This window comes from Jatropha curcas, chromosome 3 (assembly GCF_041381405.1).
Source record: "Jatropha curcas cultivar XTBG-Jc1 chromosome 3, XTBG_Jcur_1.0, whole genome shotgun sequence".
In the NCBI taxonomy this organism is placed as follows: Eukaryota; Viridiplantae; Streptophyta; class Magnoliopsida; order Malpighiales; family Euphorbiaceae; genus Jatropha; species Jatropha curcas.
In genome coordinates this window covers 11,920,401-11,945,669 of record NC_143153.1, presented here as the reverse complement: position 1 = coordinate 11,945,669, position 25,269 = coordinate 11,920,401, and the positions used below count along the sequence as shown (strand labels likewise).

At 39.7% G+C, this 25,269-nt stretch overlaps 1 non-coding gene and 1 pseudogene across 1 annotated transcript; one reads left to right on the top strand and one right to left on the bottom strand.

The window, feature by feature from the left end:
• Positions 1–12,523: 12,523 nt before the first annotated feature.
• On the bottom strand, positions 12,524–18,111 carry LOC119369968 (uncharacterized; annotated as a pseudogene).
• LOC149497562 (small nucleolar RNA R71) lies at positions 17,510–17,616 on the top strand. The gene has a single exon (XR_016320270.1). It is a non-coding gene; the product is annotated as a small nucleolar RNA R71 (small nucleolar RNA).
• Positions 18,112–25,269: the final 7,158 nt, after the last annotated feature.

Below are 25,269 nucleotides of genomic sequence, written 5' to 3'. Positions count from 1 at the left end.
TGTTTATCCGGCCTCTGGAGGTAACATTCTTTCACTCTTCAGCTTTTTATTTGTCATTCTCAACTTGTTCAACTGACTGATGTCACTTCTTTCTCTACTGCAGGTATGGTCTTATGAGTACTGTATCTATCCGGGCGGTCCGAGCAGCGACTCTCCAGTCGAGTCTAGGAGGATCCCTCGCTACTTGGCCCACTGCCATCACACTTATGCCAGTGGCGAGGATTCCGAGTACTGGCGGAGGTTCCTTAATGACCGGGAGCTGTCCGACGTAAGTACCAAAAGAAACTCTGACCATTTAGCTTATCTTCTTCAGTTGAATCTCCTTTTATTTTAATGTGCACCAATTACTGATTTCTTATTTTTTTTTGTAGCTGTCCCTGACTCCGTGGGATTGCGAGGCCTGGAGGACCTATTCGGGCCGGGAGGTGGCTGAGTTGCACACCCGGTTGAGGCTGCTGATGCGAGGATACTGGGTCGATCGGTACTTCCTCAGAGAGAGAGTTTTTGACACTCCGGTAGCTCCATCACAGCGGAGGGTGCCTCATGCCCCTCCTCGGCATATGTGTCTCCTGGAGGGCTTGACCCGGGAGGACTTGGAGGTAGAGTACAGAGGCTTCTCGGTGAACGATTTCCTGTCCGTCGGTGACTTCCCCTCTTACTTCGCCTCTCGGATGCAGGCGCGGCTTCCCGAGATTCTCGAGTATACTCAGGTGACCTTCTAATCTTCTGCCTTATTTACTTTCAATATTATTTTCTCTGTAACTTAATGCAGGAGCGGAAGACGCATAAGACTGCGGCTCACTACCGAGCAGAGGCAGCGGCTGAGGCGGGTGGTGCAGCTGTTCCGGCTGGACCGACCGGTGTAGTATTGGGCGACGTGCCATTCCCGCCGGGCATGGAGGTGGTGTTGGATCCTGGCCTAGGTCTTGGATCGGGCATCATCATCCCTGCTGATCTTCGGCAGGCTCCTCCTCTGGTGCAGCTGGACCCTGAGCACACTACACATGTAAGTTATAAACAGAATTTACAAAGTTAAGAGCACTTTACCTGAGTAGCCTTTTAATGGATGTTTCTTGTTTGCAGGTGCCGGCCTAGAGATACCAAGAGATCTGCCAGCGGTTCGAGTTTGCCCGATCCTACATCGGTCGGCTCTACTCCTAGCGGCACGAGCTGGTATGAATTTTACACATTTACCTCTTTGCTTCTTTTTCTTCGTAAACCTTCTTACATATGTCTACTTTTACAGGATTTGGAGAACGGGAGATTGCGGAGGCATCAGGCCCGTCAGTCTAGCGCTATGAACCGGCTTCAGGCAGAGGTGGAGCGGCTTCGGACGAAGCTGGAGGTTGAGGGCATCCCCCTTGATTCTTCGAGGAGGATGAGGATGGCTCTTCTTCCGATGATGCACCACCGTCTCCACCCCCTCCAGCTGCTGCTGGTTCGAGCCGTAGGCGGCGGTAGTCCTGCTCCGCGTCTCAGTCATTTTTGAACATTTTGAACACTTAGTAGTATTAAATTATTTTTTGGATGGTTGTACAATTATTTATTTTTATTTTCTTTTTATGGTATTATTTACACATTTTTTTATGATATTTTGCTTTTATTATATTGTTGTATGTGTTCATATTTTACAACTGTGAAGTCTTGTTCCTGCAAAAATAAAACACAAATACAAAAACACGAAAAAGTGGGCGGTGTATCGTTTATTTACAAAAGCTGTCCACCTTGTTAGTGATCCATGGACCGATATAAATGAAATGAAATAAATAAGTAAACAAATGAATAAAATAATGGATTTAAAATGTAATACGACAAAAATCAATTACTAATAACAGTGGATCGTATCACTTACTTGACAGGGCGGTTAACGCGGTCATAAAGGTTCAACCTCCTTATTGTATAGATCGTCCTTCTTATTTATCAATGCGGATTTAAATGCTCACCAACCCGAGCAGTCCATGCATGAATATCTTTCCAACTACCCTTGACAGTGGACATTATGTCGGACAATGATGATGCTTCGCTCATTATCCCTTCACCCTTCTATAAACGGGGGTTTTACTTTACCTTTGCTTCACATCCAGTATTCAAAGCAGATCAGTTTTTTAGATAATCCTTTTTCATGGCTTTCAGAAACCAAGTCTCAATTTTCGTCCAATCCATCTCTGATGACCTATGGCAAATTCCTCCTATGGATCAACTCGCCTGGTTGAAATATTTCAAAGATCTAAAACCTAATCATGGCTTCTTATCTTGGCTTGTTGCACGTTTCAATCCTAACACCATGGTTTTCCGATTTGAAGACGCTGAAATAACTCCGACCTATGAGGAGCTATGTGCTGTGATGGACCACCATCCTGAACAAAATGAAACTTCGGCCCTGCCCCCGGGTCCTAGACACGATCTAGCTGAGATTGCGGCCTTGTGTCCAGTTTACCTTCCCGGTGGTATAAACGCGGATCAGGGTTTACCCTTATAACCTTTTCTTAACAAGGTTCTGGCCATGGATCTGGATCCTTCTTGGATTCGAGCTTGCTGCTTCTTGTTGTTGAATGTGTATGTCATGAAAAACCGTCAACCCGAAATTGGAGATTTCCGACTTCTGACAGTCGTTCGTGACATGCAATTGTACCATCATACTGTTTTCATGGTGATCATGGGAGAAACAATGTGTTGGGTCAGGAATATTGCCCTTCACATCACTGACTTCAATGTTCATCATCGCGGTTGTCCCATGTTGTTGCAGGCTTGGGCTCTAGACAAGTTAAGTCTACTTCTCCCTATTCCCGCTCGTTTGATTCCAACCTATGGTTCTGCCAACTTTCGGTCTCGGACTCGAGGACATTTCGACTTTGGGGATAACCCGACCATTCGATGGACCTGTCCTTGGTGGAGGATCAGGCTGGTCACTATTGGAAGCATGGATCTCAATTATGTGCTGTATGATAATTTAGACCGTTCCATGGCTTATTTCCCAGACAGGATCAGCCGTCAATACGGTATGATACAGCGTGTTCCAAGAATTCACAACTTCGAGAGTGGTCTCATGACGCTGCATCTGCTGACCAATTTAGCTGATCGTTGGCAAAATCGACATACCAGGTATTTAGGTGAAGGAGTGATGCAGGACACTGTGACACCTGAGTATGTGAACTGGTTTTTTGCCCCATGATGATGTCATGTTCTGTGAAGGTTGGCCTCTGCTGATAGGCCCCACTAGAATAAATTGCTGTTTTTTGCTTTCTCTGTCCTCTTTTAAACTCGAGCTTTGAGCTCCTGTTTAATGTATTTGCTTTCTTTGAATCAATGAATTTGTTGTTTCTGCCTTTATTAAATCCTGCACACATGGACAATACCAGGCAACCGAACTTTTTCTTTCAAAATTATTCGTTGTGTTAATTATTTGGTTTTCCTAGCCCCATGAGTCAATAAAGAAATGCTCATAAAAATGAATTATTTGATAAAAATAAAGGCTTACACTGAGAAATAATAAAGAATGGGATGACTATTTTATTACCTATTGACGCGTAATTTTATGCCTCCACCTGACCCGATGATGATATGAGGACAAGGGATAAGGTATCACGATAAACCAGAAGTGTTTTGAATCAAAATTTGAACCAAACTGCCCAAAGGTGCTTGACCCGTGTTAGGGCTGCGTCACGCAGCTAATACCTGCGTGACGGCACTCTTAGCTGCGTCACGCAGCTCTAACAGGACTGACACTTCTGGCGCGCGCCCGTGCAATGGCCTGCACTGTTTGTATGGATACGCAGCAACTGCATGAAAAGTAAGTCCCGTTATGTGGCTTATGGCTGTGTCACGCAGCTTATGGACACGTCACGCGGCTTTTACCCACGTGACGCGACTGCTCTGTTGCCCTAGCCATATAAATACAACATTTTACAGCAAAAACGGGACTTTTGACACTTTTCTCTCATTTTCTCTGGACTTCAATATTTTAAGTAAAGATTTTTGATTTACGGCTAGGGATTCTTCCCCAAGAACTCAAGTGAGTAACCTTGAGGAAGATCAAACCATTAGATATATAGATTGAAAATTAAAACACAAAAAAAAAAGGAAACAAAAAAAAGAGTAAAAGAGAGAAAAGGAAAAAGAAACGTTTATTTTCCAAGAACTTGATAACAAACACCTCTGGGATCGTAAAGTAGTGTTCCTAAATCAATCAAAGTGCATGCAATCCTCGAATCTGAGGGTTAGGTAATCATTTAAACTTTCTCTTTTCATTTTTAGTCATTTATTTGTTAAAAATCTCATTTTCCTAGTATTTAGTTAGTTTGGTATTGGTTAAACGTCATTTTGCCCATTTCTGAGTATTTCTGAGTTGTGTTAAATCATTGTTAACAAAAAGAACACGTAGAAAGGTAGTTGCGGACCAGAGCAGTCGCGTCACGCAGCTACTACCTGCGTGACGCGGCTGTTCATGTCCAAAAGTCTTTGATTCGGGCTGGACCACCTGCGTGATGCAGCTATTCGCATACTCAGTATATTTTTATTCTCATACTTGTATTTAATGCGATATCTTGAATAAATAATCAATAAAGTTGAGGATTTGGAATAAGTCACAAACAGTTCCGTCACGTAGGTAGGAGTTCCGTCACGTAGGTAGGAGTTCCGTCACGCGACTGTTCTTCATAGAACACCCGCGTGACGCAATCGTTCTAAGTGCCAATACGAATGATAGAGTTCCATCACGCGACTGTTCTTCATAGAACAGCAGCGTGACGCAACTGTTATGAGTTCCAGAATGAAAGACAAGAGCTGCGCCACGCGACTGTTCTTCCATAGAACAGCTGCGTGACGCGACTGTCTCCCATTCCCAGTTTATCTTCATTATTTTATCTTAATTTTGTTTCATTAAGCAGATTTTTTTAATCTCAATGTGGAAAATGATCAATAATGGGAAAATTGAGTCTTAATCAAACCAAATCAATTAACTATTGGTGATTATGAAATTTTCTTTAGAATTTGTTTCTTATTGCTCATTATTGGTGTTATTATTAAACTCGGTTTGTGGCCCGCCTTTAACCATAAGGCAAGAGCGGGTCTTTTAAATTTTATTTGATATGTATGGTGGATGAATGATGGATATGATGCTTGGTTTATGAATGGATGCAATGAATGAACTTATTTGGGACGATTAAATAATTTTCCAAATAGGAACTCGGTTCGATTTATTCGGGTTGGGTTTAAATAATTCGGCTTTTTCTGAAATAAAACCAATTAGAAATCGTAGGTTAAAAGAGGCCGGTTTTTCGGGCGTCGGTTTCCAACGGACCGACGTACCCAATTCCCTTACCTAGAATTGTACTTGGTACGCCTGACCAGTTTTTCTAAATAATAGGCCTTGAATAAAATTGGGTTAAATGAAGTCACTTTTATAAAATAAATCGGAAAACGGTCCCATTGCCGAAATAATGGGTGGCGACTCAAATGTTTTATAAGATCGATTTATCGGCATCGCATATCCAAAGGTTTTATCACCTCTTTTTCCAAAATAAAATAACAACCGAATAAACTCAATACCGATTTCGTGTTTCCGGGGAAAACAGTTTGGCGACTTCACTGGGGAACCGAATAAAAGCCATTCAGGATATGGAACCGCCAATAACAGAACGTCAGGTGAGAAGCTTTTTGGGTAAAATTCAGTACGTTAGCAGGTTTATTTTGAGGTTATCCATCACCTGTGCTCCAATTTTCAAGCTACTGAAGAAAAATCAGCCAGTCAAGTGGAACGAGGACTGCCAGAAGGCCTTTGACCACATAAAGAAATACTTGATGAATCCACCAGTGCTTAGTTCACCAAGACCAGGAGAACCTCTAATCTTATATCTATCTGTAGAAGATGCAGGGGTCGGAGAAATGTTGGTACAGCCGGACGCTGCTGGAGTAGAGAAGGCCATTTACTACATCAGCAAGAAATTACTGCCTATCGAAGAGAAGTACAATCTGATTGAAAAAACGTGCATGGCAGTAGTATGGTCGATAAAGAAGTTGCGGCCTTATTTTGATTCCTTCAAGGTCACTTTTGTCTCCAAAATTGATCCTCTGAAGTATTTACAGAAAACGCCTACTCTAGAGGGACGGTTGTCTAAGTGGTTAATTCAGATGTCTAGCGTGGATGCAGAATTTCTAACGAAGAAAACGGTCAAAGGTCGGGCTGTAGCAGAATTCCTGGCAGAAAATCCAATTGCAAGTGATGAACCTTGGGAATTGGAGTTTCTGGATGAGTACTTACTATGTATCGAAACAGGAGCTTGGAGATTGTACTTTGATGGATCAGCCAACAGAAATGGAGCCGGAGTTGGTATTGTAATTGAAGCACCTAATGGCGAGGTTACCACGATGTGCAAGAGGTTGTTGTTCCCGGTCACTAATAACATGGCGGAATATGAAGCATGCATCATGGGGATGGAAGCTCTCCTTGCATCCGGTGCTAAGGAAGTCGAAGTAATAGGAGATTCGTTATTGGTTATTGAACATGCTAACGAGAGATGGTAGGTAGAGGAAGAAAGACTGAAGCCTTATGTTGAGTACTTGTTGAAAAAGGCAACACTATTTGACAAGATCACTTTCACTCACATAGGAAGAACCTATAACAGAATTCCAGACGCCTTGGCAAACTTAGCATCGGCCTGGCAAGATTTGAGCAAGGTTCCGAAGAAGCCATTTATCATTACCACAACCAATATCCCGTGCTATAAAGAACATTTTGTGAACCAGGTAGAACCAGATGAAGAACCATAGTTCACGGATATCCTGAGGTACATGAAAGACGGTACTTTTTCTGATGATGCTACGAAAGCAGACCGTGCAGTTCTCAGAAAAATGGCTCTGAATTATGTTCTAGCCGATGGTGAACTCTACAGAAGAGCTTGGGATGGAATGTTGCTGAGATGTGTGAGCAAGAGAGAAGGAGAAGACATAATGAGGAAGGTGCATGAAGGAGTTTGCGGTACTCATTTAAGTGGCATGAGCCTAGCAAGAAAAATCATGAGGCAGGGTTATTTCTAGATGCAGATGGAAGGTGACTGTGTTCAGTATGTGCGTCATTGCAAAGCTTGCCAATATCATGACAATAAAAGCCACTTACCTGCTGTTGAACTCCATCCGACAACTCCTTCTTGGCCTTTTTCTGCATGGGGCATAGACATCATTGGCTAAATTTCACCAGCAGCATCCAACAGCCATCAGTATATATTGGTCGCAGTTGACTACTTCTCTAGATGGATTGAGGCTCAATCTTACAAAACCTTAACTGCCAAACATGTGGCTAGATTCATCGAACAGAACATTTTCTGTCGCTATGGTGTGCCCCATCACATAGTTACAGATAATGGCTCTCATTTTCAGGCAGATGTTGGCCAATTGCTTTATAGATACAAGGTTGAGCATCACCATTCTTCTCCTTATCGCCCTCAGGCTAATGGCGCAGTAGAAGCTGTGAATAAGGAGATCAAAAGAATCCTATCAAAGATGTGTGAAAGGTATAGACGCTAGGCTGAGAAACTTCCTTTCGCACTCTAGGGGCATCGCACTACATTCAAATCAGTAAACGGAGCTTCTCCTTTTGAACTTGTATACGGGATGGAGGCAGTGTTACCGATAGAGCTCGAAAAGAAGTCTCTCAGAGTTTTGATAGAAGCTGGTCTGACTGAAGAGGAATGGGTCAAGAAGAGATATGAAGATCTGGCGCTCTTAGACGGGAAAAGACTGAATGCTCGATTCCAGGATCAAATGAGAAAAAGAAGAATTGCTCGTTTCTACAATAAACGAGTACACCCAAGGGCAGTAAGAAACGGAGATCTAGTTTTGATCAGATTATTAGACCATGAAGCCCAGAATCATCCTGGTGGGAAATTTAAACCCAACTGGCATGGACCGTTCAGAGTTCACAAACTATTAGCAAAAGGTGCCGCTGAATTGGTCACTATGGAAGGAGAACTGTTGCGTCTCGTTTGAGTTCCCGCAAGTATACGGATCGCAACGTAGTAATAAAAGATCGATCCCATGAGGAACGGGTTGAGTCCTCTTGCTACTTTATTCTTAATGATGTGTTTACAGAAATAAATACAGAAGTGATTGATTTCTATTTATGCTAAGGCTAATATTTAATTAAATTAAAAGATAAGTGTATAGTCAAATACTTAGAATAATTAATTATAAAGACAAGTGTGTGGTAAAATACTTAGAATAATTTATCATACACAGGTTTCCCTTTTCTATGCAAAAGCTTGTAACATGCAATAGAGAATTCTTTAACCACATATGGTAAGTTGTAATTCAACTTCTCAATATAGAATTATATTATCTATTATATGTATTTCTACATATAATAAAAACCTTATTTTGTTAAATATTAAACCTAATTCTTATTCTTTGATTATTTCAATAAGACAGATTTAATTTCAGCAGAAATAAGTGAAATGTGCATATGTAAACTCAATTCAATGAATTAAATCTCTTTGATCTTTACTAAACTATTTCCTTCTGAGAATCTAATTTAGTAACTTTGATTAAACAAAGACCAAAAGATAACTTAAAGAATTTTTATTGAATATTACCAATTAAAAATTGTTGCTTTGCATAGAAGAGTTATGAAGAACAACATACAATAAGTTTATAAAACAAGAGAAAGAGGTAATCTAACTCAAGCCTCGGGAGGGCATCACACCTCAAGGAACTTCTTGGTGTTCTTGGCACAATCAATAATAAGTGACTTTCGTCAATCTTGCTCTAAGTACTACTAACACACTTCTCCTAATACAATCTAAGTGTTTTGTGAATCTAACTCTGAATAAAAATTAAATCTATATCTCTCCCTTCTTGCTTCACTTTGATTGTTATTTATAGAGGAGGAGAGTGATGGTGGTTTTGGTAGTGATTGGTTGGCCAAGAGGTACTTGAGGTGACTTCTCTTGGGAAGAGTCCCGACCCTTGCATGAAAAGATATGATTTTCTGATGAAAAGGCAGCAATTACGTCTCCTGGAAATCTCGACTCGCGCTCGTGCTTGTAAAGGTCGCGCTCGCGACTTCTTCTCCAAATGCTTCTGCCTTTCAGAAGTTCTTTTCACGCTCGCACATCTTGAAGTCACGCTCGCGACTTTTGCCGGCAAACCTTCTGCCTCTCAAAAGTGATTCTCGCGCCCGTGCAATCGGAAGGCGCGCTCGCGACTTTTGCTCCCATTGTTTCTGACTCTCAAATTTGCTTGTCACGCCCGCGTATATGAATGTCGCGCTCGCGACTTGCTTTTTCTGGGTGTGGGTTGCGCGCGCGTCCTCTGGTAGCGCTCGCGACTTTGGGCGTTTTCCTTTGTTGTGACTTGCTTCGCGGCGCGAGGGCTGATTTAAGGATTCTTTCCATTTTTCAACTTGTTTTGGCCTTATTTTTGTATGGAACAAATCTTTGCTTCGACTGTGTTCCTGAAAATTACTTTGAAACAAAAACAACACAAACAAACGTAAAATGTACAAAAACAATCATGCATTTATACAATTTATATCAAAATAACATAACAAGATTTGCCCTCTTTGCGAGGCTATCAATTCCCCCACACTTAGCTCTTTGCTTGTCCCTAAGCAAGATATTTACCCTTCTTTTTGAACTTCATGTTGATCATGTTTGTTTTTATTCGTTGATTTAGATTTCTTAAGTAATCTACCAAAGATAAGAGATTTTTGTATTTTATGAACCAAGTAGTGTAAATGAATGTGACATGTAAAAATTTCAAAATAGCAAACAAAAATCTAAAGTATAAGAAATCTAGCCATTTTAAGATATGAGATAGGCAATCCTCCATCCTTAAAATGCAAAGAATAGGAAGTACTTTAGAAAGTATACATGTATTGTTTCTCATCTCAAGGCATTTTTAGGTAGTCTTATTTCTATCTCACTAAGTGGTTGCATTTTATGCTCCATACCACTTCATTTCTTTTCTTTTCTTTTTGTGGTTGCATTTTATGCTCCATACCACAATTTTTTTCTTTTGCTCTTATTTTTGTTCAAGGTATGTAGGAATGTAAATGATAAGTGGTTGCATTTTATGCTCCATACCACTTTACTTTGGAACGGTTTTTCCGTTATTCCCTTAAGGTTCCTCTCTTTTTTTTTTATACATACCTTCATCCCTTATTGACTTGAAACATACAAGTTTTTAATTTCTTCCTATTCTTTATTCAAGGTAGGATTCAAGCTTTTCTAAAACAAAAGATAATGTCTAGATAATTAACCAAAGATTAAAATGTGCTATTTGAAAAGTTTAAAATGTCATATGTAATATATTAAAACTTAAGTTCATATAAGAATTCAATCTCTCTAATCATGGTATATTATTCAAGACTTCTATTTCAACAAGCAAAATACAAACAAATCAACATGTAGAGACTAAAAACATTGAACTAAGGCAAAGAAGTTGACTTTTTTAATTGTCACATTTTTTTTTATATATATATGAAATGAAATAAAAATGAACGGAGATAATAAAAATGACAATGACAATGAACAGAAATCTTGTAAGTGTCCCCCACACTTTAAAAGACACAATGCCCTCATTGTGGGGGAAGAAATGCAAAGATAACACATCACATGCATAAACACACAACAATACTGAAAAATAAAATAAAAACTAAAAAGGGATAGAAAAACCTTAGGCCTCCGGAAAACCCGGAGGTGATGGAGTGAACTCGATGTTTTGATGGTGGAAATATTTCATCCACTTCCATTCCATCCGTTCGTGGTTTTTCTGGATTGTATGCAGTTTTTGTCCCATGTCAAGAACAGTAACTTGTAAGGTTTCCTGCGATTGCTGTAAAGCTTCCACTTTACCCAACACTTGCTTCCATCCGGCAACTTCATCTTCTTCTTCTTCCGCATGAGAAGATGATGTGACTGGCGCTTTGCCTTTTCGCTGTCTTGGTGTTTGTGCATCAGAGGTTCCTTCATTACGATCGCTATGCCCGACTCTAGTTTCCCAAGGCTTTCAACGATAAAGAACTGTGCTACCAATTTTTACTTCTTCAACCAAACCTGTCTTTTTCAAGAATGTGCCATCCATATACCTAAAAGTGTCTGTAGGTTGGGGCTGATAAGGTGGAATGGGCATTCGAGCAACATATGCTAAGATAGGTGCCAAACTACCCACTCCTAAAGTAACTTTCCCTTGATGACAAGAGGCGTTATATATTGTATCGAGCACGATTCCGGTAATGTCTACTCGTTTTCCCTGCAAAATACAGTCCAAAACAAACAAGTCTCTTGTTTGGACTTTGGATGCTTCCACCCGTCCTAACAAGGCATAACACAAATATTTCTGTAGGTATAAAATACTCTCATCTTTGATCCATTTATTTCCAGCATTTCGTGGAGTAAAAGTTGATTGCCCCGTTAGTATTTCCCAAACGGAAGATGCATTCCATCCTTTCGGTTTAGAAGCACATCCACTTTTAGGGAATCCTAACCATTCGTTCATTTTAGCATAATCCACAGTTAATTCCTCTCCATCCACTCTAAATTTGATGGCCATTTCATTATCATCCGCCCAATCAATAGTAATCAATAACTCTAAACTTAATTTAGCATTTTCAGGAATTTGTAATTGACTAAATATTTCAAAATTTAAAATTTTCAAATATTCCTGTACTTTCTCTAAAATGCCAGTAGTCTGTAAAAAGGGTTGGTCAAGAAGATACATACTTGTGAAAGTGCACTTGGCAAGGCGTGTGTAGCGTTCCCCTTCCTCCATAGTATATATGGGAAAAGGAGCCTTATATCTGGTGGCCAAATCCTTTCGTGTTGGTGCAAAGGATGAAGATCCTTCTTTGTTCTTCCTGGCTTTTTGCTTGAATGGCATGGTGTGAGTGTGGACGGGGATATTGTTGTTCAAGATATGCAGAAAAGAGGGTTGCTGGGAATTGGTTTTGTAGGGACAGAGTTTGGGGGTTTGTAAAGAAAGGAATTGATTTTCTTATATAGATGAATTTAGGGAAGGATAGGGTTGAGTAGTTAATGGGTAAGTTGAAAAGGAAGAGTTTTGATTGGATTTGAAAGGTTACTTACAGTTTTTTGCAGGTTTGAATGCCTTGGGAAGGAGAAGAATTGATTGGAATGTGAGAGGGCAGTTGAAAATTTCTGACCGTTAGGAAGTTGCGCCAAAGATTTGTGGAATCGCGCCAGGAATTTTTCTGGAGTCGCGATCGCGTCTGAAAATTCGCGCTCGCGAATGGTTCTTGCCTGGCCTCTGTCCTTTGTTGTGCCCTAATCGCGCTCGCGCTTGGTATTATTGCGATCGCGAGAGTGAATCTCTTTGCTTCTGACTTGTTTTGTAGAGAACTTGCGCTCGCGCAGATATATGTCGCGATCGCGAGTTGGGATCTTAAAGCTTCTGACTTGTTTTGTGGAAAATTCGCGCTCGCGCAGATAGATGTCGCGATCGCGAGTTTTGTAAAAAAGAGTTGCTGTCTTTTTTTTTTTTTTTTTTGCAATGTTTGTGCTCGTGCTTTCTTTCATTCACGCTCGCGAGTTTGGCTTCCTGCAAAAATAGACTTCCCTGCACACTTGATTTTTGATGGGTTTCCCCTTTTTTTTCTTAACTTAAAAAAAATTGATAAAAACAAATAACCAAATAATACATTATAATAAACAAATTATATTAAGTAGTGATTGAAATTATACATACTTATGAAATCGATTTAAAATGTTACCTGTGGTGGATCCTCAATCCTATTACCCAAATAAAGCTTACACCGTTGTCCATTTACCACGAATGTAGAACCATTAGATAGATTCTTCAATTCTAATGCTCCATGTTCTGCAACTTTGATTACCTCAAATGGTCCACTCCATCTGGACTTCAGTTTTCCAGGAAACAGGCGTAGTCTTGAATTGAACAATAACACTTGGTCTCCTTCCTTAAATGATTTGATTCGAATTTGATTATCATGCCATTTCTTAGTTCTTTCCTTTTATAACTTGGCATTTTCATATGCTAATAATCTGATCTCATCTAGTTCATTTAACTGAAGTTTCCTTTTGTAGCCAGCCTTGCTTAAATCAAAATTTAAAGACTTTATTGCCCAATATGCTTTATATTCCAATTCTAGGGGTAGGTGACATGCCTTACCATAAATTAGACGGTATGGAGACATCCCAATTGGTGTCTTAAATGCCGTTCTATAGGCCCAGAGTGCATCATCGAGTTTAAGCGACCAATCCTTTCGTGATGAATTGACAGTTTTTTTCCAAAATCCACTTAAGCTCGCAGTTTGAAATTTCCACTTGACCACTAGTTTGTGGATGATATGGGGTAGATACCTTGTGATGTACTCCATATTTCCTCAAAAGGCTTTCAAACGATCTATTTAAAAAGTGCGTACCTCCGTCACTTATGATTGCTCTTGGAACCCCAAATCTGGTAAATAATGCTTTTAAGAATTTGACCACTGTATTGGAGTTGTTTGTGACACAAGCTTGTGCTTCCACCCACTTGGAAACATAGTCAACAGCTACTAAGATATAACTCTTACCTTGTGAAATAGGGAATGGTCCCATGAAGTCGATTCCCCATACATCGAATATCTCTACCTCGAGTATGTTGGATAAAGGCATTTCATCTTTTCGACTTATGTTGCCAACCTGTTGACACCTGTCACAATGAGAGACAAATATACGAGCATCGTGGAATAGAGTGGGCTAATAAAAGCCACTTTCCAAAACCTTTGAAGCAGTTCTATTTGCTCCATGATGCCCTCCATATGGACTAGAATGACAATGCATAAGTATATCTTGTATTTCTGTTTCCCCTACACATCTTCTAATCATACCGTCCATACATATCTTAAACAAGAATGGTTCATCCCATAAGAAATTTTTAGCATCTGCATAGAACTTCTTCTCTCGTGCATAAGTCATATCTGGAGGTATGATGTTAGAAGCTAGAAAATTTGCAATGTCAGCATACCAAGGTGTGTGAACATGTTGTACTAACATTAAATTCTCATCTGGAAAATTTTCATTTATAATTGTAGTTTCTCCTATTGGTCCTTCTTCATTTTCTAGACGTGATAAATGATCTGCAACTAAATTTTCAGAACCCTTTTTGTCTCTAATTTCAATGTCAAATTCTTGCAATAATAATACCCATCGAATAAGACGTGGTTTTGCATCTTTTTTAGCAAACAGGTATTTCAATGCAGAATGATCAGTATAGATTATGACTTTTGCTCCTAACAAGTATGATTTGAATTTATCACATGCATACACCACAGCCAACATTTCCTTCTCAGTAGTTGTATAATTCATTTGAGTACTAGTTAGAACATGGCTAGCATAGTATATCACATGCAACTTTTTCTCATGTCTTTGGCCTAATACACAACCAACAGCAACATCGCTAGCATCACACATTATTTCAAATGGTAATTCCCAATTGGGTTTTGCTATAACAGGCGCACTTACTAATGCCTTCTTCAAAGTTTTAAAAGCTTCTAAACATTCTAGAGAAAAATCAAAAGATGCATCTTTAACAAGTAAGTTAGTTAGAGGTTTAGCAATGATAGAAAAATTTTTTATAAATCTTCTATAAAATCCTGCATGGCCTAGAAAAGATCTTATACCTTTAACCGTAGTAGGAGGAGGTAATTTTTCTATAGCTTCTATCTTTGTCCTATCTGTCTGGATTCCTTCCTTACTTATTTTGTGCCCTAAAACAATGCCCTCATCAACCATAAAGTGGCATTTCTCCCAATTCAAAACCAAGTTAGCACTTTCACATCTTGATAATACAAGATCTAGATTTTTCAAACAACCTTCAAATGAATCACCATACACAGAAAAGTCATCCATAAAGACATCCATAATTTCTTCTATGTAGTCATTAAAAATCGCGGTCATGCAACGTTGAAATGTTGCAGGTGCATTGCATAATCCAAAAGGCATGCGTCTATACGCAAATGTACCAAATGGACAAGTAAATGTGGTTTTCTCTTGGTCATTCGGAAAGATATAAATCTGAAAATATCCCGAATATCCATCGAGAAAACAATAGAAAGCATGACCAGCAATTCTTTCTAACATTTGATCTATGAATGGTAATGGAAAATGATCTTTTCTGGTGGCTGAATTAAGTTTTCTATAATCAATACATACCCTCCAACCTGTAGTGGTCCTAGTAGGAATTAGTTCACCATTTTCATTTTTTACTACAGTCATTCCTCCCTTTTTAGGCACACATTGAATTGGACTAACCCATTGGCTATCCGAAATTGGGTATATTATTCCTGCATCTAGTAACTTGATAATTTCTTTCTTCACTACTTCTTTCATATTAGGATTAAGTCTCCTTTGTCTTTCTGCCTTAGGTATATGTCCATCCTCAAGATTGATGTAATGCATGACTCGATTTGGACTTATCCCCTTAACGTCAGAAATTTGCCATCCTATACTCTTAATCCTATTTCTAACAATTTTTAATAAATCATTCTCTTGATCTACAGTTAATTTGTTAGAAATAATTATAGGAAGTGTGTGATCTTTACCTAAGAAAGCATATCGCAAATGACTTGGTAACTCTTTAAGGTCTACTATTGGTGGAACTTCAATTGGTTCATGCTCCCTAAGTAACATTTCAGGTCTTAAATTTATAAACTCCTCTTCTTCAATATTGACATTTTCTTCTTCAAATTTTTCATTACCTTCCAAGGTAAATATTTCTTGTATGCATGCATCAACTATGTCAATTCTCATGCAATTTCCCTCATCCATAGGATATTTCATAGCTTTATCTATATGAAACTCAATGACATCATCACCTATCCTAAGGACTAATTTTCCTTCTGAAACATCAATTAATGGTCTCCTTGTGTTCATAAATGGTCTTCCTAAAATAAGAGGGCAATTTTTATCATAAACAAAGTCAAGTATGATGAAATCAGTTGGAAAAATAAATTTGTCAACCTTAACAAGTACATCTTCAATGATACCATAGGGTCTTTTAATAGTTTGGTCAGCAAGTTGTAAAACCATATTAGTTCTCTTAACTTCATCCTCTAGTCCCAATTTCTTAAAGAGAGATAATGGCATCAAATTAATACTTGCTCCTAAATCACATAGACATCTAGGAAAATCTACTTTACCTAATTTGCATGGTATAGTGAAACTCCCTGGATCTTTGAGTTTAGTAGGTAACTTACTTGAGATTATGGAGCTACAATCCTCAGTTAGAGTGACTGTCGACACATCTTCCCAACTACGTTTCTTTGAGATCAAATCTTTAAGGAACTTACCGTAGTTTGGAATTTGTGTGATAGCTTCCATGAGCGACATGTTGATATGCAAATTTTTCAGTTTATCAATAAAATTTAAGAACTGCTTATCTTGCTCCTGCTTCTTGAGCCTTTGCGGAAAAGGGGGCCTAGATTGATATGTTTTATCATTGTCCTTCCCCTTATTCTTTCCTGTTTCTTATCCCCGGCAACGGCGCCAAAAACTTGTTGCGTCTCGTTTGAGTTCCCGCAAGTATACGGATCGCAACGTAGTAATAAAAGATCGATCCCACGAGGAACGGGTTGAGTCCTCTTGCTACTTTTGATCCTGCACTATTTACTTCAATGCTCGGTTCACAAACCGGCTCCACAGTTGCATTATTCAAAACATTAACATCAGTACCCGAAGGAACTATTTTATCTACTATTTTTCCACTTCGTAAGGCAATGGCACTTACATTCTCCCTAGGATTCTTTTCTGTATTACTAGGAAGATTCCCCACTTCACGTGATGAAATGGCACTTGCAAGCTGCCCTACTTGTACCTCCAAATTATGTATGGATGATGAATGATTTTTGAATAACTTGTCAAACTCTGATTCTAACCATTTAAAACTATCATCTTGACTACTCATCTTTTGGTTGAATCCTTCTAGAAATTTATCAAGCTTATTAGTCAATTGTCCCAGCCTATCTTGAGATTGACTAACCTGATTGCCCCTTTCCTGATTATCATGATTTCTCCAAAAGGAATTATGATAATTACGATTTTCAGTATTATAAGTATGTGAGTACGGACCACGAACTTGTCCTTGGACATAATTCACTTGCTCCTCCATACCCGAATGCTTATAATTACATTCATTTGACACATGCCCATTTTGACCGCAATTGTCACAAATAAGAGGTGTTGATTTACTTATGTTTAAGTTATCAATTTTATAAGACAAAGCAGAAATCTATGCTTGCATCATGGTTAAAGGATCTAATTCATGCACTTTCTTTACTGAATTCTTTGAAGAAGATGAAGACTCATTGCTAGTAGTAGAATGACTTACCTGAGCCCTTTCAGTTGGCCATATGCTATTATTGTTGGCCATCTCTTCTAGTAACTCAATTGCATCATTAGTAGTCTTCTTCATTAATGATCCTCCTGCCATGGCATCTATTGTTCCTCTTGTAGAAGGTGTCACCCCATTGTAGAAGGTTTGAATCAATATATTTTGGGGAAGGCCATGGTGTGGGCAAACTCGTTGGAGCTCTTTATAGCGATCCCATGCCTCATATAGGGACTCATTTTCATGCTGGGTAAATGAGGTTATTTCTTTGATAAGCCTAGCGGTTTTTGCTAGTGGGAAATACTTAGATAGGAAGGCTTGGGCTAGTTCTTCCCAGGTAGTGATAGAGTTTGGTGGTAATGAATTCAACCAAGCTTTTGCCTTGTCTTTCAATGTGAAAGGAAATAGACGTAACTTGATGGCATCTGCTGGTACCGAATTCATCTTGAATGTATCACAGATTTCAAGAAAACTGGCTATATGTGAGTTAGGATCCTCATTTGGTAATCCGTAGAACTGAACACTATTTTGGAGCATTTGTAATAAAGCCGGTTTAATCTCAAACTGGTTAGCATTTACTGGTGGATGTATTACTCCCTTTTGTGAACCATTTAAACTTGGAGTCACAAAGTCCATCAACCTCTGTGGCGGATTTCCATCACCCATGATTCTTGAATTTCTTCTTTTCTTCTTCTTTTTTCGTTCTGAAAGAAATTGTTCAATCTCAGGTTGATAATCCTCCAATTCACTGTTTGAAGATCTGGTACTTGGCATATGAGTTATGTAAACTATGTGTTCCTGCAAAATTTTGAATCAACTATAAGTATGTATCTTAATTAAAATAAACTGCAAATCACATATAAGAATATTTCGTTAAATGACAGAACACCGTTCCCCGACAACGTCACCAAAAACTTGTTGCATCTCGTTTGAGTTCCCGCAAGTATACGGATCGTAACGTAGTAATAAAAGATCGATCCCACGAGGAACGGGTTGAGTCCTCTTGCTACTTTATTCTTAATGATGTGTTTACAGAAATAAATACAGAAGTGATTGATTTCTATTTATGCTAAGGCTAATATTTAATTAAATTAAAAGATAAGTGTATAGTCAAATACTTAGAATAATTAATTATAAAGACAAGTGTGTGGTAAAATACTTAGAATAATTGATCATACACAGGATTTCCCTTTTCTATGCAAAAGCTTGTAACATGCAATAGAAAATTCTTTAACCACATATGGTAAGTTGTAATTCAACTTCTCAATATAGAATTATATTATCTATTATATTTATTTCTACATATAATAAAAACCTTATTTTGTTAAATATTAAACCTAATTCTTATTCTTTGATTATTTCAATAAGACAGATTTAATTTCAGCAGAAATAAGTGAAATGTGCATATGTAAACTCAATTCAATGAATTAAATCTCTTTGATCTTTACTAAACTATTTCCTTCTGAGAATATAATTTAGTAACTTTGATTAAACAAAGACCAAAAGATAACTTAAAGAATTTTTATTGAATATTACCAATTAAAAATTGTTGCTTTGCATAGAAGAGTTATGAAGAACAACATACAATAAGTTTATAAAACAAGAGAAAGAGGTAATCTAACTCAAGCCTCGGGAGGGCGTCACACCTCAAGGAACTTCTTGGTGTTCTTGGCACAATCAATAACAAGTGACTTTCGTCAATCTTGCTCTAAGTACTACTAACACACTTCTCCTAATACAATCTAAGTGTTTTGTGAATCTAACTCTGAATAAGAATTAAATCTATATCTCTCCCTTCTTGCTTCACTTTGATTATTATTTATAGAGGAGGAGAGTGATGGTGGTTTTGGTAGTGATTGGTTGGCCAAGAGGTGCTTGAGGTGACTTCTCTTGGGAAGAGTCCCGACCCTTGCATGAAAATATATGATTTTCTGATGAAAAGGCAGCAATTACGTCTCCTGGAAATCTCGACTCGTGCTCGTGCTTGTAAAGGTCGCGCTCGCGACTTCTTCTCCAAATGCTTCTGCCTTTCAGAAGTTCTTTTCGCGCTCGCGCATCTTGAAGCCATGCTCGCGACTTTTGCCGGCAAACCTTCTGCCTCTCAAAAGTGATTCTCGCGCCCGTGCAGTTGGAAGGCGCGCTCGCGACCTTTGCTCCCATTGTTTTTGACTCTCAAATTTGCTTGTCGCGCCCGCGTATATGAATGTTGCGCTCGCGACTTGCTTTTTCTGGGTGTGGGTTGCGCGCGCGTCCTCTGGTAGCGCTCGCGACTTTGGGTGTTTTCCTTTGTTGCGACTTGCTTCGCGGCGCGAGGGCTGATTTAAGGATTCTTTCCATTTTTCAACTTGTTTTGGCCTTATTTTTGTATAGAACAAATCTTTGCTTCGACTGTGTTCCTGAAAATTACTTTGAAACAAAAGCAACACAAACAAACGTAAAATGTACAAAAACAATCATGCATTTATGCAATTTATATCAAAATAACATAACAAGATTTGCCCGCTTTGCGAGGCTATCAAGAACCTGTCAATCGAATCGTCAATCAAGACCAAATGAAAAGATTCTACGTCTGAAATGATGATTTTGAAAAAAAAAAAAAGCTAAGTCGAAAACCCGAAAGGGCGGCTTAGGCAAGAATTAAGCTCGCTAGGTTGAAAACCCGAAAGGGCGGCCTAGGCAAAAGTTAGAGCATAAAAAAAAAATAAAATAATAATAATAAAATAAAATAAAAAATTTTTCAGGATCAACGTGTGGTGCTTAGTTTAAATGCAGAATTCATGCCATGCGTTCGTGATAAATGTGTGATTGGTTACTCAACGCCATCAACCCGACTTGAAGGAGAATAGGAAATCGAGTAGTTAGAGTAAATGACCATTGTATTAGAATAAACTTTCTTTACTTCTGTATAATGTTGAAAAGAAGAAAGATTAATAAAAGATTTGAAGTTTAAAATCTTTCTTCCTATTCCGGGGATATGGTTGAAGGATGCAAGACCTTCCTCTCTGCTTATTTGATCCAAGATCGACTCATTTGATCTAAGATGTTCCGACTGTTGGCCCTGCCTAAACCATGAACTCTTTTAAGACGTTGATCAGAGGGACGAGCACCATTTTCTCAGTGATTTCCCTGGAAAGATCAATATAAAACCATGAATAAACCTTAGCGCTTACATAGGTTCATGCATACATAAAGGAGTTACATTTGTTATTTTTGTTTGATTTGTGCAGGTAATAAAACAGTCACTCCATTCTTTGTTGTTTCCAAGCGTAAGCTTTTGTTTTTGTAAAATAACTTTTACTTTATGAGTTTTCATTTATTAATCCAAGGGTAGGAGGCCCAAATAACTAACACAACAAATAATTCCAAAGGAAAAAGTTTGTTGTATGTTGTTGATTCATGTGTGCAGGAAGCAGAAACTAATAAAGGCAGAGCCATCAAGGTCATTAATTGAAAGAAAAGCAGATACATTTAAATAAAAGCTCATGGCCCGGGTACAAAAGGAAAAGAAAAGACAACAATTTATTCTAGCAGGGCCTATCAGCAAGGGCCAGTCCTCACAGGGCACGACATCATTGTGGGGTGAAGAACCAGTTGAAGTATGCGAGTGTCACGGTATCCTGCATCGTTCCTTCATCTAAATACACAGTGTTTCGATTTCGCCAACGGTCAGCCAAACCGGTCAACAGATGTGATGTTATTAGACCGCTTTCGAAGTTATGGATTCTGGGAACGCGCTGTATCATACCGTATTGACGGCTGATCCTGTCTGGGAAATAGGCCATGGAACGATCTAGACTAGCATACAGCACATAATTAAGGCTCACGCTTCCAGTAGTAACCAACCTGATCCTCCACCAGGGACAAATCCACCGAATTGTCGGGTTATCCCCAAAGTCGAAATGTCCTCGAGTCCAAGACCGAAAGTTGGCAGGACCATAGGTTGGAATCAAACGAGCAGGGACCGGAAGAAGCAGACTTAACTTGTCTAAGCCCAGGCCTGCAGCAATATTGGAGAACCGCGATGACGAATATTGAAATTGGTGATATGAAGGGCAATATCCCTTACCGAGCACATCGTTTCTCCCATGATCATCATAAAGACAGTACGACGGTACAGCTGCATGTCACGAACTACTGTCAGAAGTCGAAAATCTCCAATTCCGAGTTGACGGTTCTTCAGGCATATACATTCAGCAACAAGAAGCAACAAGCTCGAATCCAAGAAGGATCCACATTCATGGACAGAACCTTGTTGAGAAAGGGCTCCAAAGGAAGACCCTGATCCGTGTTTATGCCATCAGGAAGATAAACCGGACACAAGGCCGCAATCTTAGCTAGATTATACCTAGGACCTGGGGGCAAGGCCGGAGTTTCATTTTGTTCAGGATGATGATCCATCACGGCACAAATTTCCTCGTAGGTCAGAGTCACTTCAGAGTCTTCAAACCGGAAAACCATGGTATTTGGATTAAAATGAGTAACGAGCCAAGACAAGAAGCCATGATTAGGTTTTAGATCTTTGAAATACCTTAACCAGGCAAGTTATTCATAGGGGGAATCTGCCATAAGTCATCAGAAATGGATTGGACGAAGGTTGAGACTTGGTTTCTGAAAGCCATGAAAAAGGATTATCTAAGAAATTGATCTGCTTTGAATGATTGGATGCGAAGTAAAAGTGAAATGAAACGCCCATTTATGGCAGGGTAAAGTGACCGGTGAGTGAAGCATTGTCATCACTCGACTTAATGCCCACTGTCAAGAGTAGTTGAAAAGACATTCATGTATGGACTACTTGGGTTGGTGAGCATTTAAAGACGCACTAATCAATAAGAAAGACGATTTGTACAATAAGGAGGTTGAATCTTTATTACCGCGTGTGGACCCCTCCCCAAATATCAATGCATGAAAACGCATGTGACTAAGGGCAGAAATGCACGTGAATGTATGAGTCGCCACCTTGTTTAATTATTTTAGGGAAAACTAGGAAAAACCCTAAGTGACTTCAATTTTAATTAACCTAATTGCTAGATTAATTAACCCAATGTTTTAAGGCATGATCTAACGAACCCGAGGTGGATCCCGAGACTATGTCATGCTGATGAACTGACCATGAGTGAATGCTTTGCAAGGAAGATGAAGTGATTGGACCAATGAAAAAAAAATGTTTATGTGATTTTGACTTGCCGTTCGGGGTTAAATCCCAAACGTGCCTACGTACTTCCGTTTGAATGGAAGATCAAAGTCAACGTAGTTCGATAGGCCTTCTTTGAAGGGCTTTGAATGGGTATGCTTAATGCATGAGTGTGTGTATGCTTTGTGCATTTTGTTTAGGCATTCCGCCTGAAAATTGATTTTTAGGCATTTGATGCCAAAAATGTTGATTTTAATGGCTTTTAGCCAAAAAGATTTGCTTTAGGCAATTGTTGCCAAAAATTGATGTGATTTAGGCAATTTATTGCCAAAAATTGGTTAGGCGATTTGTCGCCAAAGTGATTAAGGCATTTGTGCCAAAAGTTGATATTGGAAGGCGTTTAGCCAAAAGATTTAGGCAATTTATCGCCAAGAAAAACGTGTTTAATTAAGGCTATCTAGTCACAATTATTGATTAATTGGACTTAAGCCGAAAAACTGATCGAAATAGAGGCAATCATACCACAACTATTAATTAGCTAGGTATTTTAAGCCAATATTATCGGGTTTAAGCTTTTGGTACCACGATTATTAATTAACCGGGCATTTAGCTTAATCATATTTTAATTGAGGCACGCTTACTTGCCTATATGATGATATGAATGCATTTATGCAGTTGTAGAATTATTAGGAGTAGAAGAGAAGCATGCATGAAGTGCTAAAATTAAATAGGCAAAGTTTAACTTACATACCAGATTTAATCGTCGACCGCTTCTTAACTCCAGGTTAAGCTCCTCGTTAAGGGAATTAATTTTAGTTTAATTTTAAGTGACTAAGTATCACAGAAATAAAATAAAACTAAAATAAAAAATGCAAGAAAGCAGTAAAGAATCGCAAAGAGCGTAGGGAGAAGGAGCGTCCGTCAACACAGACTGAGTGTCCCAAAACGGAGGCCCCGGGGCCACTTTTATAGGAAAAATAAGCCCCGAGGGCGGTCCTGCCCACCCTGGAAGGTGGGTGTGCCCGCCCTGGAAGGCGGGCGTGTCCGCCCTCGAGGGCGGGCGTACCCGCCTGGCTGGGCGGGCGTGCCCGGTCGGGCGGACGTGCCCGCCGGACTGGGCGGGCCTGTCCGCCTTGCTGGGCGGGCGTGCCCTCCTCTTTCTTCCTATTTTTTCGTTTCGGAGGCTTTTTCGGGAGTTCCGGACCTCCAAAAAATATTCTGGGACCAGTTCTGCAATCTCCGTAATTTTTCGGACATTTCAAGTACCATATTGGCATACTTTCGGTGAATTCCCAAAATGGCCTTCAGTCCGGCCGGACTGTTTTCAGTCAGGGAAAATAGGCTTTCTGAGCCTAAAAATTTGGGTATTCACAGTTGCCCCCCACCGGCGACCATAAGGATGATTTATGGGAGTCGGTGGTTGTCTGAAACACAAATTTTGAAGGCGAAGAATAGACGCGTCCAGAAGACCCGCCTCTTGGCCCCTTTTCCTCTATAAATAGCTCAAACTTTCCATTCACATTCATTCCCATCTTTTCCTCTAAAGATCTCTCTCAAATCCTCTCATCCTTCTCTAGCAATGACTTCCTCGAGCCATAGCAGCGATGAAGACCTTCTAGAATCCCTGGGGATTTCTCTTGACGAGATCCGGGTGACAGTAGATGTCGACACTCATGCTTCCGTCACTGGTGTCTACGTCCAGGTCAGTCCCCTATCACTTTTATTTATTATTTGGGCGTTAGGCCCGAATGATGCAAAGTTTTGGGCCTCTATGGCCTGACCTGCGAAAACAAACTTTATTTCCTGCACTTACTGTCTTATTAGTATGCATGCTAGGAGAGATTTAAGACATCATCCTTAGTAAGGAACTAAAGAATAATCTTAAGCCAATTTTACCTTTTTAGGATTCACACTTTAGGCTGGATGTAGGCGAGGCCTCTATTGCTGAGATCCCAATTGATATACTTGACCCCAACAACCTGGTCGGGGCCATCATCAGTCCTTCTCATCTGGACTTTTTAAGACATCTTGAGCTTGGTAGGCAAAATTACAAGAGCCTACTGGGTGCACTGGCTGAGAGATGGTGGGACACTACCAACACTTTTCATTTCTCTTGGGGTGAGATGACAATGACCCCAACTGATTTATTGGTGATCTCCGAGCTTTCGTTTGGCACTCGACCGATTGAGCTGTATGACGACTGGAGGACTGAGGTCACCCCTGATCGCATGATGGAGCTGATAGGGATTGACCTGCCAAGAATTATTAGTTCTAGCTCTTCTACCCCTGCTCTGAGTATTTCCAGACACTGGCTATCCCTCCAGGCCCCTAACGTGTGCGCTAGACACAGGCAGGGAGAGCTAACGGCTACTCAGGTAGCTAGGTTCACTCTGTTGCTGCTATTTGCTTCGACCTTTTGGTCTAACAGGAAAGAGAAGTTTAATCCTTCGATTCTGAAGAGTTTGGAAGACTTGGCCCACCTTACTGAGTATGACTGGGCCGGCGCTATCCTGAGCCGCATGTATGATGATATGTGCGATCTGAGTCGAGGCCACTGCAAGCTCAGCGGGACCTACTATTTCTGGGAGGTAATGTAAAGAACATATACTCACCCTGTGTTGTCTCTCTCTTTTTTTTCTTCTTTTGATTCTTTCTTCCGTTTTGCAGACTTGGGCTTTTGAGTATTTTCCCTTCACCCGTCCAGAGTTGACTCATCCTGATTTTGGATTAGGGTTGGCACCTTTGGCCTGGAGGTGGTACCGAGCCAATCATCGGTCCGTTCTACGCAAGAAATCTTTAGG